Here is a 12,239-nt window from a genome sequence, read left to right on the forward strand (position 1 = left end):
ACACATATTTGTAAACTGATATACTCCTTACACTTTGATATTAAATACTTTTTAAATAATTTTTTTTAAGTCCTTAGTGGTATAATTTTCAGTTTATTCAAGTACGGTTGCATGGCTGCAGAACTAAGTAGAAGGTGAAAAGGGGTTATTAGAGAGAATAGGCCAGCTGCACTTACAATTAAATACAGATTGGATCAATCTAATATGTAGACTTTTAAATCTGAAAAAAATTAACTCTAAATTCTGGGAAAAGGAATTAATGAATTCTGAAAAGAAAATTGATCTATAAATTCATTTACAAAGATTTAATAAGTTGAATTCCTTACATAAATTTGAAGATGAAGAATTGGATAAAAACAGATAATTACCATAATTTTGATACCGAAATAATTTGTTCATAATGGACACTTCGCTTGTAACATCCTACAATACATGAATGACTACATCCTACAATACATGAATGACTACATCCTACAATACATGACTACATCCTATATCCAAGATGCATGATGTTACAACTGGTAACATCGTACAACAAAACGAAATCATAGATGGCTTTTCTTGCAAAATAAATTAAAAATACTACGATTTTTTTTTATTTGACTTTAAAATAATTAACAAATTTAAAGGAAAAAAACACCAAAAAATTGAAAGCACGTTCTTAAATCTATCTAAACTGTCTGTGCTTTTACTCCTTTCCGGGAAAGTGGCCGTAAAAAAATAACACAAATTTTAACATTTTCTAAAAAAACAAACATTTCCACTTTGAAACCCAAGCGATCACTGGAAGAATAATATCTTGATTCTTTTCAGTACTATAGATAGTACTTGATTCTTTTCAGTACTATAGATAAAGGAATATGGCTTTCTTTAGGATATTATATTTAAAATAACCTAATTTTTCACTTTATTATGTAAATTCTTTTAAGTTTTTATTGAGGGTTTAGATTAAAGTTAAAAAAAATCAATCGATCATATTCTTCCAATGTTTTTGAGGTATTAATTAATAATTTTGTATACAATTCAAATTCATTTCTGAGTTATCAAAATGGCACCTCGAAGGTGTCATCATTTGGTGACACCGCCATCTTAGCAACATGTCTCATTTCTGCTGATGAAAATTGTAGCTTCTTACAGAAAACATGCTCAAGGTACCAAATATGCAACAAGTCTCAAGCACTATTACTTACTTCAAGAATTTCATTCGAAATAAGGAGATATCTTCCTTTTTGAATTTGACAGTTTAAATTTTTAGTTAATATTGATATTATTTTGAAATGATTTTTAGTTTTCTTAATTTATTTATATTACATTTTATTTATATATTTTCAATAATAATTATTCTAAAAGTGTATATTTTTATTCTTTTAAATCTTTAAATTTCTTAAAATATAAATAAAAATTTTCATGAATCTTAGATATTCATAATTAAAGTTACTGTCATAAAAACTTATGAAATTACTTTTAAATATTATCTTATTAATTCATTGCTGTAAATTGGCGGTGACCCAAAATGCCGAAACCATAAACTTAAAATAGACAGACCTAAATCTCTAAGACAGACCTAAACAGAGATTTAACAGTATATCTCTGTTTAGGTCATCAAATAATCTCACTCCTTACGTATTTTCATTATATTTCAAAAATTAAATAATTCGTCCTGGAAAGGATTAAAAGTCACTCAGTTCGTTTAAACCTTTCAGTTTTAGATTATCAAATAACTGAAAATTTATACTTGGAAATTGACAAATGTATAACTGAAAATAATTGAAATTGTATACATAATTTTTTTAAAATGTATGATTAAGAATGTATATTTGAAAATTCAAAATGTATAATTGAAACAATCAAGAAAAATATTTTCCAAGTATTCTCGGCTTAAGTTGATGGTAAACGCCGTGTGAAGTCAATCTTGGATTTTATCCAAGCTCCGAAGAAACAGTTCACTTTAAACTGAATGCTCCCTAGAAAGAAAAAAAATAAAATGTTGAACTGCATGCAAACAAAGAAAATTACTGACATATTCACTTTGTCAGTAATTTTGTTGATCATTTGCAAGAAATAGCCTTGGAATCTATAGATGAAAACTCCTAAAATATATAAAAAAACATATTATTATCTAATTTTGAAAAAAAAAATTATTTCTACCAATAATTTAGAGGATGGGAATGAGCATCTCATTTCTTTGCTGAAATTTTAATTATTAATAATAAATCGAGATTTTGAAATTTTCCATGATAACTTCGGAGCTAACTATTAGAGCAAAAAAATATTTGTAAAGAAAGTACATTTTAAAGCTAATTTGTAATTGAAATTTAAAAATGAAACTGTTTTCATTTTTTCTACAAGTACTTCATCCATTCTTGATGATCAAGGGGTAAAGATACGGTTTATTTTTCTGCTTCTGAATAGGCTTTTGTTTTAACACTAGAAAGGTAGGAGTGGTCATTTTGACCGCAATTTTATTTCAAACGCTAGTATTTTACTCGTTTATTCTTCCATTTCTTGTTTGTTCCTTGGCTTTTCCTACTAGCTTATAAAAAATTTGTAGAACAATAAATATTTTGGTTGATTTTTTTTTCACTGTTATCGATAAATGGGTATATCTCGGAAGGCTGACTGTGGTCAATTTGAGTAGTGAACAAACATTGAAGTCTATTCTATTTTGTGTTCTCTATTCTACTTTTAGTTAATCGGAGGGTTTCAGGTTCGAGACGAGATACCACCAAAGAACCGCCGTGTAAGCGGGTCTGGTGCACTCTAAATCCTTCTAACATCCTCCGCTAAATTTAGTGACGTAAGTCATGTGATTAGATTGATTGTTCACTTCATGCAACTTTCAAACATTAGCTTCCTTACAATGTATTCTGGCGCAATAAAATATGTCGTCCTGGGCCAAACCTCTTATCTGTGTGGTGTGGAAATTTCGAGCGAGGGTATCAGTTCAGATGCCGCCCTCGCCATCTGACCGCGGTTCACAATTACGAGGCCTGTCTCAAAATAGCCCTAGTGTTGCTTTAAAGAAACGGGACGTTAATATAACTTAACCAAACTCTACTTTTAGCACTATTTTACTTTCGTCTTTCACGGGTTTGAATAGGGCAATGGAAATAAATATGAATGAGGGGAGGGAGAGAAAGGAACTTCTAAAACACTTGCTGGCCAAGTATAACTTTTTTTTAGCTCGAAAGTATCTGCTTCACTTAAATAAATGATATTCTTTTCTTCCGATGACTTGCAGAGATATATATTTTCTTCCATATTGTAACAAAGAATCGTTGGTAAATGAATGCATTTTATAAGATATTTTATAAATATTGTAGAGTTTGTATGAATTCCATTCTTTTCTGATAGAACATCTGATTTGTCTCCAAACAAATATATTTCTAACTATGTACTTGAATCAGTTAAGCGTGAGGCGAAGCGTTTAGTTTTTTTCAGAAAGTGCACAAAATGATTTTTTTTCTGAATCTGAAGATAGTGAAAAATCCACTGATAAGCATAGATTTCCAACATACAAGTACTTCAAGAGAGAAAAACCTAGGGTAAGGAGGAACACATTTCTAGCTCTGAAACTGGCAAAAATGCGCGAAATGAAGCAGCAGCACAAGATGCTAGTGAGTACTATAATTCTTTATGGCATTTTTTAGGAAGCAACACAACATGTTGAAATAAGTGCCTGAACAAATTTCACCTGGTATTATAAGTGAAAAAAATTCTCCATTTTATATAATAATGCCCTGAAGCTAATATATAATCCGATCTATTGTATAAATCTTGAAGTATATTCTGTAACACATATAAAACTCCAGTGATGATCATCATCAACATTTTTATCAACATACTTCCATTCAATAAGCATGTTATTGGATTATATGCAAATTGATAAATTTTCTTTTAAAATCACCTCTCAAATATTTAACATAACTGTATAAGCCTTATACCATTAACGTGTCTGTCAGTGTTTAGATAGATAGTTTAAAAATAATTACCGAAAGTCATTGAGACTAAATAATGTTTAAAATGTTCAGCTGAAACTTTTTGAAGCTAATATTCCCAACAAATTAGTTAGTCACCCAAGTTAGATAAATTTTAATTCAAAGATTTAAACCGTTAAAAGTTAACCCTTCAAGATTCTACGCCGTGACATTTTAACTTAAACAAAAGCTAGCAGTGTATTTAAGAAACAAGTAACAATTTTACAAAGAAACTGTACTACATGAATACTTAAAAAGTTCCAGTTTTTTAAAAAAATAATTGATGTATTTTAATACTCTATCACGAATACTTGATATTATTAATACAGAGTTTTATGCCACTAACTCTCATGAAACGAAACGCATGCAATATTTAACTAACTGCCTTTGGGACCAGTTATTTCGCCGTGTTCCATGGTTGTTAAAACTTTCAATTAAATATTTTGTGTAACTTGATCTTAATGGCCTCACCGGCAAAATATTTTAAAACTTTTAATTTTGATTGACATATAACTCATACTATTTTAGAAAATTTATACTGTTTTGCTCATTGTATTGTGCATATCCCTAGTTTTCCGTCTGTATCTTTATACATAAAATTACGTCACATAAAAAAGAAACAGTGTTTAAAATATGACGCACTTTAAAAAGTTTTACCCGTTGCTTAATTCTGAAGTAAAAACTTAATTGTAAACATTTTTTTTAATTCGAAACTTTCTCCGCATGGAAAAAACAACCGAATCTTTACTTCTTGATCATCAACAGTAGAAAAAAAGCCAGGATGAAATATTAGTAGTAACAAAGAAAACAATTTGATTTCCATTTCGATAATGAAGTATGTTATTATAAAATAGGCTTAAAATAATTTTTAAAAAATAATTAAAAATAGAAAAGAGTTAGTTGCAAATAATCAGTATCGTTTCTTTTTTAATTTTAAGGTAATGTAAAATATAATTTTAGTGTCGTCATAAGTTTGGAAATTATGGTGAAAAATATATTAAATTTTGCTTAATTTTTAATTAACTAAGATTGTAATTAAAATTTCAAAAAAGTAATTTCAAGATATACATTTACATACTTCAAATTATACTTGTGCCGAGTTTCACAACACTAAGACAAAAGTTCTGATCTGTAAAGTGCCTATACAATCACACATTCCCTTTAGTATCAATACAAGTAAGAAGACCTTAGGTAAACTTTATAAATTAGAATGGTCTTCGGGTATTCTGTCGGTTAATTAAGTATACTTAAATCTCAAGAACCTGGTTCCCCTATGGAAAAATAATTCTAGTTGTTAAAAAGGAGTGAAAGTTTTAAGTACTTGGCAGAAAATTACTAACACACACACACACACACACACACACACACAGAGAGAGAGAGAGAGAGATATTCCTTCCTTAATAAATTCCTTTCAAAAGTAATTTAGCGGTTACGCACAATAAAAAGTAAAGCAATTATCTCTAATAAACCGTTTTCTTGCTCAAAGAACTCCATTTTTTTATCATTGTGCATAACTATAAAAATTACTTTAGTTAAATCTTTATCTTGGGCGTCCAGATACAATAAAATATTTTATAGTAGCGTCTTTTTACATTTTGGAATGGTCGAAATGGCCAGATCTGGCTTTTGTGCCATTAAACCACAACTTCCAACTTCAATTTTAACTTCTATATTAGCACTGATCTTTTCTGAAATGCAGATTCCACATTATATCGGTGTAATATAAGAACTCAAACGTTAATAGAAATTGCAGAATGCATAAATTAGGCTTCCTAGAGAAAAAAATACATTATACACTATAAATGAAAGATATTACTCCTATTCCAATATTTAGTATTAATATTTTATTATTGCTCTAACTGTAATGATTTTCCAATGCTTGTTAAATCTCTTAATTAGTTCCAAATTCTTTTTAAATAAAAACTTGCAAATCATCTTTTTTGTTTGAATTTTCTTTCCTTGTGTTATTGATGTCATGGGAAAAATTGTTATAATTTCATAAAGTGCTTTGTAATGTTGGACTTATGACTAAACACAAGGAAATTCAAAATCGTAATAGTATGCAACCTTTGCATTTTTATTTTCTGCATTTTGTAACCTCGCATAGTCACCATTTGTCTAATTAAGACATTTTATGTGCTCATTTCAAGTTTAAAATCATCTGGAGTATTTCAGTAATGTATGAATTTATATTTAAGCGAAACCCATAACTATCCTATCCCATAACCCGTCCTATCAGGCTCACTCAGCCTTTTTCGATGAAATGAAGGAAGCAGCGTGAGATCAGCGACAGAAATTTGAAGGAATTGAATCAGAGGAATTGCAGGCTATCGTGAATGATTGGTATTAGTAGGCTTACACAAACAGTATACCTTCTGTATCCGATTCTAAAGTCACAGCCAAAGGGAAAATTTCTGCACACATCATATCAGGCTCACTCAGCCTTGTTCGATGAAATGATGGAAGCAGCGTGAGATCAACAACAGAAATTTGGAGAGGAATTGCAGGCTGTCGTCAATGATTGGTATTAGTAGGCTAACACAAACAGTATACCTTCTGTATCCGACTGGAAAGTCACAGCCAATGGGAAAATTTCTGCACACGTCCTATCAGGCTCACTCAGCCTTGTTCGATGAAATGATAGAAGCAGCGTGAGATCAACGACAGAAATTTGGAGAGGAATTGCAAGTTGTCGTGAATGATTGGTATTAGTAGGCTAACACAAACAGTCTACCTTCTGTATCCGATTGGAAAGTCACAGCCAAAGGGAAAATTTCTGCACATGTCCTATCAGGCTCACTCAGCCTTGTTCGATGAAATGATGGAAGCAGCGTGAGATCAACGACAGAATTTTGGAGAGGAATTGCAGACTGTCGTCAATGATTGGTATTAGTACTCTAACATATACAGTATACCTTTTGTATCCGATTGGAAAATCACAACTAAAAGGCAAAAATGTATAGTTTTGAATGGGAAGTATGTTTGAAGTAATATTTAGTTTCTGTGAATAAAGTATTTTCCACCTCGTAACTATATTTATGCCAATCACTCCTGTTTAACCTAAAGAATAAATTATGGAATATTCTCGATTGCCAAACGGCATCCAACATTTCTTGTTTGAGATCGAATAAAATAGCCTTCGTGATTTTTCCAAATTATTATTTATCCAGAAATCAAAAACTGCAATTTTTTTATCTGACAAATTATTTATGTTCTTAAACTAGGTTAAGTAAATTCAAAAAAAATTACGTGATGATGATGATTACATGATATCATGGGATATTTGCTTTTTGTGCATTGTATTGGAAATATGCGCTACATGACCGGTGGTACGACTCTCAGTCAAGAGAATTAAGTTAATGCGCTCTTCCTTCATTATCATCATCTCTCTTCAAGGTTAACCATTTGTATAAAGACTTCTAATTCACCCTGTATTTTTGAGAAATAGAAGCATGCATATTTTTATAAGAATGAAAAACAGTTATTCCTTTATATAAAAAGGAGTATCGTAAGAACATATTTGTTTTTTAATTGTTTGCAATACTCATGAAAGAAATTTAAAATATCTTCAAATATTACATGAAAAAAATTATTCCTATTTAGTTACCAAATATTTAAAATATATATTACTCGATTTAAAGTGGTTTTCCTAACATATAGTGCCAACACATTTTCATCTAGAATTACCTATCTCTCAATAATCTTTTTAAAGTAAAAATAGCATTTCATTAAATGCATATAGAATTTCATGAATTGTATTGAATTATGATCAATTCATAAGTAATACATATTTTTTTAGAATTTATGAAGCTGCCGAGCGGCGTAGAACGAGATAATATAATCGTACGTATGAATTAAAAGAGTATTTACTTAATCATTTATTACTTGCACCTAAATGGATCAGTTTAGCCAAAGAGAATATGACTGCAAACCTGATGGAGTATTTAAAGGAAATTCATCGATGTTAGAGTTTCAAGAGAGAAAATTCTAAGAATAATCATTCTGCGAAATAAACACAAATCTGAATAGGCGGTCACTCGTTCTACCAGCATTTCCAAGGATGTTAATGAAGCCTTGTTTAAATTTGAGTTCAAATCTTTTTTTATCCATATGTATAACCAGCAACTTTTAAATAGGAAAAAAAAAATACTGAAGTAATGGTCTAAATGAAATCTTTGTAGGTTTAATTAATAGCTAAAAAATTTAGAATTCACTAATATTCTCTACCATATTACTTATAAATTTAAATTTAAATTTGTTAAATAGTTGTGATCATAATTAAACTGAATAAATCTTTAAATATTTGAATTACGTTTGTAGAATAGTTTTAAAGAAATATCATGATAAAGTTTGTAACAAAGATACTTACCACTGAAAGAATTCTCATTAAAAAAATTTTAATAAATGCATGCTTAAGTAACATTCCCAATAACATTTAAACACAATATTCAGAATAGCAATATTTAGAAAGATGCAAGTTTAATTTTCATCATGACAAGCTCATGCATCCACATTACAAAACACACAACTGATATTGATTCACAGTGAAATTATGATACAGATATTAAAAAAGTGAATAAATTCTATTCAATCACGTTTTAATAGGTTTAACAAAATCAAGCTGGATTAGTATTCCACGTAACGTTTAAAAGACAGCATTCAAAAACACAACATTGAGAAAATTACGTTTTTTGTTTACTTCAACATCAAGTATTCATGCATCTTAAATACAAACTGCGCAATTCATATTAATTCACACAGAAATTATGATAAAAAATATTAAAAACGTAAATGAATTTTATTTAATTGCATTTCAACAATTTTAAGAAACACAAACTGAATCAAGATTCCCAATAAAGTTTAAAACACAACATTCAGAAACACAACATCTAGAAAGATACATTTTTTGTTTACTTCAACAACACGAATTCATGCATCTTCAATACAAACTGCGCAATTCATATTAGTTCACACAATTAAATTATGATAAAAATAACGAAAATGTGAATGAATAAAAATATCTTACCTGTAATTTGGATGACGAACAACAGGTGGTTCAATAATTACGCTGTTAAATTCGATCGCTTCCCTAAACATGAATGATAAAATTATAATTCTGTAATACTGATTCCATACAAAGTTATTCTCATAATCAGGAAGAAAGTTTTGCAAAAGTTCTAACGGTTGCTGAATGAATAACAGGTCAATGACTGCGAGTCACAAACATGTTTATTATGTGGCGATTTCGCGATTAATTTGATGACAAAAACGGTATTGGTAAATTTACTGTATATGTGTGCACTGTTGACTTTTGTAAGATTCGTCTTTATATACGTTTCTGTTGTGTTTTACTACCAGTGGAATAAAGCGTTGTAATCCAAATAGAATTTGTTGGTTTTCATAATGGATTTCACCATACACCCCCAGTCAGTTTTTTCCGTAATAATATTTTTCTGTATCAAAGATCCATCCCAAGTTATTTTTAATGTTTCTTCAAAGCGAGATGTAATGTAACTAAATTACTACTCCCTGTAGAATAAGCACTCGAACCCGCAACTCCCCCCCCCAAAAAAAAGTGAATTCAAAACATGATTGCATTGTTTTGTTCAAAAAACACACCAAGGAAAACCACCACATTATATAAGTTTGTATCAACCAAATAATATCTTCCATATTTTCAATCAAGGTGAACAGATAAATCAATCACTCTTGCATTAGGTCCCATCTTAATAACTTTTTATTTAATGTAAACATCATTTAGCCTAGGAATATAGCAAGATTATATTTACATCCTGTTATTAAGCTACAAGAGGTTCATTCAGGATGACAACATATTTTTAATTGAAGCAATTTTAATAGCAATAATAGAAGAATTCACAAAACATCGGACTGCTATTCCAAATTAGATGTGTGTGAAGAATTCACAAAACATCGGCCTGATGTTTTCAAATTCGATATGATTCACGGTGAAATTAAATAAAGCATTAAAAGAGAGTTAATGCAAACACAAAAATCAGTGTAACTTCTCAAAAAATAGACTTCCAAAACAAAATTCAAACGCTTTTATAAAGAAACATGTTGAAACATTAAGATTATTATTATTTGCTTTTAAATCATAATTTCGCAAAAAAATCGATTTTTCAATTTATATACTCACTTTAAGACTAAGGTTAGGCTATAAGATATTGTCTGATGTATTTTTTGATATTGTTTTTAAGTAAGTTTGTAGTAAGTAAGTAAGTTGATACTGTTTTAAGTTTTTGATACTGTAAAAGATATTGTTTTATTATTCGACATAAAATATACTTCACGAGCTCTGTTTTTTACATTGTTATTAATTTTTGAATTTGTTTTATTTTTAAAAACAGTCCTTTTCTTTCTAACCAAATGTATGAATTTTAAGAAAACACAAAGCATTAATTCAAAGTAAGTCACTTTTAGATATTAACTATCCCTGAATTTGTTATTAGAAGTAAAGAAAATTTTGTAAGGAAATTGGATAAAAATTTTGAATAAAATCTGCTTTAGAGCAGATTAACAAAATGAAATCAGGTTCTAGATCAAACAGAGATTTTACTTTCAATTAATAGTATTAACATGTATTAATGTTAAATTTTTTTCTGAACATACCAATGAATATACAAATAAAATGAAAAGCAAAGTCCACTTTAGAAAAATTTAACGAAAATGAAATTATAGCAATCTTATTTCTTTCATAATAACTTGGAAAATTAAATACATAACTCAAATTTTTATATTAACACTTTTTTCACATACTGTGATTTGCATTCGGACCATTTTACAACATGCATAATTTCCATTTGAACCATTTTACATCTTTACTTCTTGTTTTAACAAAAATTATCGTCGTATGCATCTGAGAAAATTTTGATGATGTTTTTCTTTTATGATGTTACGACAGCAAATATTTAGTAACAGTCAGATTGTTCACAAATCTGATTATAAAATATGAGAGTAAACTTCATTTAATCGTCTGATTTATCATCCAACCAACAAAAATTATCCTTTAATTATTAGTTTGAGACACACAGAGGTTGCATATTTAAACTACATTGTCACCTACATCAAACTTCAATTAAACTACACTGTCAGTTACTGGACGAAGATTGAAGAAAAACGAAATTTAACGTCTGCAAACTGAAAAAAAAAATTCCTTCTAACTTCTTACAAGTAATTTCGATTATTACCAAGACCTAGTACATTCTAAGTTATATCACCAAAAGAAAATATGTAGTAATTTAGAATGTAGTAAGAAAATATGTAGGTATTTTAACAGAGCTGAATGATTTTTACTGTCGAGTTTCATTATATTCGCCAAATATATATATATATATATATATATATATATATATATATATATATATCTTTGGTACTTTGAAGTATCTATTGCAAAAGTGGAAAAAGAAATTTAACTTGTTAGTGGATTGTAGTTGCAATTTTTCTTTTGTTTGAATGTATAAAGACCTTTTGAAATTATTCATTCCAATATTATACATATTTATGTAAAATAAATAGAGCAAAAGCCAAATTTAGCCATGCTTCTAGAACTTATGACAAAGGAGATTTCAAGATAGCGTGGTGATGTGTTAACATTTTTTACTGATCAGTTAAAGCTTGGTCAGTATCTTTATATGTAATTTGCACTTTTATTGTTTGATTTTTAATTTAATTTGTTTTAATGATATGGCAATATTCTTTTGCCGTCTATATAAATTATATAAATGATGATTAATTTCGTAAATAAAAATATACATTTTTTGTCTTTTCTTTGTGCAATAGTTTAATTTAATAAACGTTAAAATTTAACTTCTAGTAAACACGTTAATATTACGTGATGAATGAAATTTTTAGAACCAGACAATCTTTGTTCGGCCACATAACGGTAATCGGGAAAAATTAGATTAGTTCTTTTATCGTTTAATAAGAAATTTCATCTTAGTGCCTGCACGAGATGCAATAATTTCTCTTCAGGTAAAATAGAAGAATCTATCATAATAATGCTTTGACTCCAAAGTTATCGGGCAATGTGTAAATACGATCGAAGTTAAATCTGTCCGTCTGAATAATTTAGGTGCTTAAATTTTGCAGATAACCACAGTTATGAAACGTTTTTGAATTTGGAGCTAGTAATCTCCTCAACGTAGATGTTGCACCTACGAAAAATAACGCATTTTGTTGGTTGGTATCGTTCTACATTTGGAAATACAGCACTTAAGTAAATTCAATCTTGCAATTTTGTGT

At 29.0% G+C, this 12,239-nt stretch overlaps 1 protein-coding gene across 2 annotated transcripts in view; it reads right to left on the reverse strand.

The window, feature by feature from the left end:
• The window catches only part of LOC129960594 (uncharacterized), a 201,011-nt gene that overhangs the window by 27,030 nt on the left and 161,742 nt on the right, over positions 1 to 12,239 (reverse strand). The window lies entirely within an intron of this gene.

The sequence above is a fragment of the Argiope bruennichi genome, chromosome X2, assembly GCF_947563725.1.
Source record: "Argiope bruennichi chromosome X2, qqArgBrue1.1, whole genome shotgun sequence".
Classification (NCBI taxonomy): Eukaryota; Metazoa; Arthropoda; class Arachnida; order Araneae; family Araneidae; genus Argiope; species Argiope bruennichi.